The sequence below is a fragment of the Columba livia genome, chromosome 6 (genome assembly GCF_036013475.1).
Source record: "Columba livia isolate bColLiv1 breed racing homer chromosome 6, bColLiv1.pat.W.v2, whole genome shotgun sequence".
NCBI lineage: Eukaryota > Metazoa > Chordata > Aves > Columbiformes > Columbidae > Columba > Columba livia.
In genome coordinates this window covers 23,031,859-23,037,858 of record NC_088607.1, presented here as the reverse complement: position 1 = coordinate 23,037,858, position 6,000 = coordinate 23,031,859, and positions in this window count along the sequence as shown.

The window sequence follows — 6,000 nt, the reverse complement described above, 5'->3', positions numbered from 1 at the left end:
ATGGAAGTCTAATACAAAAAGTTAATGCTTAAGTTGTCTAATTACAGTGAATAGAGGATGTGATTTTGTAAGTATGATTACACTTCCACTATGCCTTGAAATGGAAGTCACTGCTAAAACCAAGAACCTACAAAATGTAGCTCTTTGCATCCATCATGGCTTTGAGAAACATAGGAGACAAGTTGTCTGGGTTTTGCACAATGCGCAGGGCTTCCGCTCACAGTACGCATCGATTTCAGCAGCAGAGCCAGGACTGCAGGCTCAGTTCCTTCCCCACTCAGTGATTCAGCTTCATTTGCTGCTTGGAGCAGGGGAAAGTTGCAGCCAAGTCAGTGACCAGTTATCAATCCACATGAAGCTGGTAATGTTGCCTGTTTGCTTCTGGTAGGCTTCACTTGAGCGTAAGCACTATCTAATTAGACATGTAGAGATTTGTTGCATTATGTTCCCTTTGCTCACTTGGTCGATGCTCAGAGCATGAATCTTTTAACAGATATTGACGCTGACTCATGGGACTCTAGCTGATGAGGGAGAAGGTTGTGCATCTGGCATGCTCAAGGTCATGTCATAGATTCACGTGTTTGTGGGAAAGCGCAGAGCTGCTAGGCAGCTGCCCAGAAAATGTGCATTGCTGCCACGTCTGCTCCTTCTGAAAGGCCATGAACAAGGCACAGCAAAGAGCTGGAGGAAAATCCCGGCACTGCAAATACATGAAACGCAGGCTCTGTGGCAGAAGCAGGGAAGTGCAGAAGCTGCGGTCTAATTGAGTGAGTCATATGCTCAGAGCAATGAGACTTGACAGGTCTAAGTGAGGAAAGACCCAGAGGGGCTCTTCAGAGAAAGAGCCCTATTGCTGCAGCAGTTCCGTTCCTTCTCAGCCTCTTTCTAGAGCTGCAGCCTAGCCTTGAAACTATAACTTGCAAATGTTTGCAAAATATAAGCTGCATAGGAAGTTCATACTTGCCCATTTTGCAGTGTTTTGAATGTCTTGATTGAGAGTTGTCTTTGTAAACATTTGATCTCACTGAGCTATATTTCTATTTCATGGCAATCTGGACTCCAGCATAAGAGGAAGTTGCCAGATTCTGCCTCTGGAACGAGCACTTGATGCCTATGTGCAGAGAGAAATCCCATCAGAGTTCCAGACCCGAGCGGACGGAGGAAGAAATGCAGCCGACTCAATATGAGTGATAAAGCATACTTCAACTTTATTGCCCGAGATGGCGTGCATTTATACCAAATACCATAATTATGCATACTTGTCTCTATCTAATAGGCTAAGCACATTTACTTACTCCACCTACTTGGGTTTAGCTAGCTATGCGCATCCCACATTCTTCTGACTCTTATCTCTTCAAAAATATCCTGACCCTGCCTTAGTTAGTACTTTTCCGTTCCCCCCTTTCCCACGGCCTAATAGACAAGCTAACTAAGGCCTACTTATGTCAACTAAAATGGGCTCTGCTCGTACAGTTGCTTGGTGGACTCATGTCCGTGCTCCTTGAGCCAATCCCCGACACCTATGAACTTCAGTGGGAGCTGCTGGCATTGAGGAGGACAGAGCTGAATATTTGGGCTTGATGCTGAAAAAAATTTTGAAGTCCTGCTGTTCTATTCATTATAACAGGACCTAGACAATCAGGATTTTTTTTTTCCTTTTTAAAAATTTTTTTTTAGTGTTGGACTTTCTAGCATGTGTGTCATTGTTGGTAAAATAGCTGTTTGAAAAATGATGTGCAACATAAATACCATTACTGGATTTGGCTCCATCTGAGGGAAGACATGCAGAGGAGATGGAAAAAGATGCATAATGAGAAATCTGACCTTAACTTACTCCCTTGATGGGTGCATGCTCTTTTACTCAGGAGAAGGCCATAAATAATAGGTTTTTTAAACATTTAACTTAAATCACCAATGCGTTTGTATAAATACGTTTAGCCATTCTTTTCTCACTAATGACTGCCATGATGTTTGGTTCCCCAACACTGGGCTATTAAAGCAATTGCAGGCTAATCTGTATTCCACACCTACCTGGGTTTTGTCAGTTCCGAGTAGTCAAGCAAGTCCTACAGCTTAGTTGTATTCCTCTCCTGTCACAGAGGCAGAGAAATAGCTCTGCTGCTAGTCTTGTTCAATGATGAAATTGCTCTTGAGTCTCATTAATATAATTAATCAATATGTTCTCTTGAACTGGCATGTTTTATGTTCTCAGTCTCTGCTCCCTAGGAAGATACTACTATTTAGGGATCAAATCTATCCAGTGAAGTAAAATGAAGCAATTTTCCCCCTTCTTTATATATTTTCCTAGCTAAGGAGTATTCCAAGCAGCATTCCGAATTATTCAAGATTCTGTAGCCTGTGGAATTTTCAATCTGTTAGAAACCGCTGAAAAATAAAAACCACATGCTCCACTGGCTCTGCATACAAGAGTCTGCATTTTAAAGCAGGGCTGCTGCATACACTGTAGCTTGTGCCTGTATCGTTTGGTGTTGACATCTGCATTATGATGAGGAGAATTATTCAAAGCCAAATTACTATTCAGGGTGGTAATGTGAAACAATGAAAATGAGATTGCTAGAGGGGAAAATATATGCAACAGTTTGTATAGTTAGGAAAGAAAATTGGGTTCATTTGCTGAAGCACTGCTTTCCTCTTTGGCAGAGTTTAACCCCTTTATAACAGCTAAAATAAAGCTGTGGCATGTTTATTGACAAAATGATAGTGTTTTCTCTGTCCTTTCTTAACTGGAGTAGTTATATTGTTTACAGACCTAATCTAAAAATGTCCTGTAGGGTAGTAAATAGTTGGTTTGGATGTAGGTCTACATCTTGTTAGAAAAGTGGGAATAATTAGCATAAAGAAGTAAAACATGACCAAAAAATCACCACTTTTCCTCTTATTAAGCTGTGAACACACTGACTGTATTTTTTTCATTGCGTATGTAAAAAATCCTACTTCAATTAATACATTTTGATCTTTAGTGAACTGGGCCTGTGAGTTGTGAATATTCAGCCACCATCTTTTGTTGGTTAGCTTAATAGCTTGAGATATTAGTTTCTGTCCCTAAAAGCATTCTCTTCCTTAGCTAAGGAAGACAGTCTGGCTTGTGAATACTGCAATTTAGAATTAGAACTAGCAGTTGGTTTCTCCAAGTTTGTGCTAGCCTATACCTGCTTTAGAAGTAGGGTCCTGACGTTCTCCAGCTACCTAACCATTCAGAGGTCCTAATAAAAGTTTTGGAAAGTTGTGCTTGCCTTGGACCCTACCTCTGCAGAGCTTCAGGAAAAGAAAAGAAACATTCCTAGATTACAGATTCCTTCCTACACTTAAAAATTGTCTACAATAGCCATGAATTAAAGAGCTTCTCAGTAAATCTTGGTCAGAAATCCAGGTTTGCATATCACATCTTGCCTAGGAAAGAGGCTATTTGGAATACATCGCTGTTTCACAGCCCTTTGGCAGAGAAAAATTTGCATGCATTCTTGAAAGGCTTGTGCCAAAGTGTAGCTCTAGCCTCATTTGCTGCTCCTGAGTCCTCCCTCCTTTTTCCTAAATTGTCTGTCCAGGCTTCAGTATCTCAGGTCTGAGATGGGGTGATAGTGTTCTCATTTTTTACTTCTTGGATTGTATGCCAGACCAAACACTGGCATATAGACACATTTGAACTGTATGCCAAATAAGCAACAGACACCTTTCTCCTTGAAGGCTGTTTACCTACAGTTTAGCTTCACTTCCCTGTCTTTTAACTGCTAGCAATAACAGCTTTTTGTGTCATTACAGGAGCTCACAAAACTTCTTATTGAGCAAAGAGACAATTCTAAGAAAACAACAAAGAACTGGAAGTTTAAATTTAAGACCCGAGACAAATTGACTAATGCTTTTAAGGCTGGTTTTACTTTTATTAATGTTTGGGCTGTTGATTTATTGAATCTTTATTTAAACAAACAAAAAGCCCCAAAGTGAGTTGTTTCTTTTCAGCAACATGATGTTTTTATCAATGTACATTCACAACAGGGGGAAGAAATTAGTTGTTACAATTCCCTGATTACTTGAGAAAGGATTATGATAAGAAGATAGCTGAGTGGTTTTGATAAAAGAAAAGACAGTGAAGAACCATTTTTTAAAAAAATATTTGATTCATGGCATGTAGTACCTTTTCTTCTAATAGAATTCTGCACTTTCTTGTAATAAGGAAATCTATTCTATATATATATTTGCATGATGTGCCTTTTATACATAAAGGTAGAAATACTAATTCAGTGAATAGTGAAATGTTGCAACCATTAAATCTGTGTTAAGAGATGGACAAACACAGAAGCAAAAAGGAGACAGGCAAGTTCTGTGCTGAAGAGACCAGGAGTACATCCAAAGGATATAGGAGACACATCCCTGGCTCTTGCAGTGTCTGTAACTACTCTTAGACTGACCATCTGATGCTGAGGCTTGAGAACCGAGTGTTTGACAGCTGAACGGTGATGTGTCTGCACTGTCTTGCAAAAGATCTGAAGAAGGGTATCAGCTATGAAAGTGCTATTGAAAGGTGCAATAAGCTTTGATCACAGGGAGTTGGAAAATCAGGAGTTATCCATAATGAAAGACACTTGCTGACAGATGAATTAATTTGTGGGAGCCAATAAGTGTTTGTGTGTTTGTACTAAGATGCAGAATTGTTTCCATACATGTACTAGAAAATGCCTGTTCTCTGGTCCCTGTTCAGTGCCCCAGTAATAGATGTTGAATATCCCCCATTGCTGCAGCTTTAATAACCTTCTCACAAATACTGGAAGGCAGCCACACAGAGTGCAGCCTGGGCAGGAACAGTAGAAGCTCCTTCATTAAACTTCATTTTCCTGCAGAGCCTGGAAATGACAGCTATTTAATCCTCATCTTTTGCACGAAGGAGATTTTGCCTGTGTGGTGCCATCCTGAGTTTATGTAGCATATGTTAATAGGTCAAATGCATCTTGCTGAAGAACTTAATTACTTAACTGTTACCTTTCATTTAATTTGTAACTGGATGCTTTGGAAAAAATTCTTCTACTAAATTGTCTTCACATCTTCAGTCAGAGTTTATCCTTTAGGCAAAAAAAAATAATCTACTTACTCAGCCTTGGCATGTGAACCACCAATTTTTGCAAAAGATATCTATTTTAAAAATAATTTTGAAAATTACTGGAGATTATTCAAATTACCTGTCTTCTTCCTTAACTTTTGATTCAATGCTGGTTGCCACAGCTTAATCTCATTTGCTTTTAAAACATGGTATATCATATACTTGTGGCAGAAATGACTATAAAAGGAATGAGTGATTTGGCAGCATTTTAGAATTAAACTGATCCCTAATGAAGATCAATAGTAACCTAGAAACTGGGTAGTTTTTGTGTGCTGTACACTTTTAATAGTCTAACAGAGTATGTAACAAATCTATTTAAACATTACAAGACCGGTTTCTGATGGGGATAGGAAATTTGTGAGAAATGCAGAATATCTCAGGCATTCTGACAGATGTCATGTTTGTTTGACATCTGCAGAATGAGATTAAATAAGTGTCCAGTTTTGATCTTAAAAAGTAGCATTTGCTTCTAAGCAATACTGAGTTCTGTTCATATGTCAGGGAAAAAGCAATCTTTAAAGGGCCGTTTGCTGAAATGATGAACTAGGATTTTAATCTTTGCCATATGTTTCAAATTTCTGTTATATTTAAAAAAAAATAAATAAATTTGATAAATTAGAGCCTGAAAATATTTCTTGACCTTACAATGTATGTTTTCCAGTCACAGGTGTTTCAACAGCTTCATATTCCACAGATCCAGAATAATAAGGATTCCTAGGGCTCAGGTCACAGGCTTCATAAAATTTGGCAACAATTGATAACACAGATCAGATACCTGTAGCACAGGGGGATGTGCAGGCTTATTTATTAAACATATGCACGTGCTTTTTGGGACATTCTGTTAATCTTACCTATTTTGATATCGCAATGTTATTTTTACTCTCAGG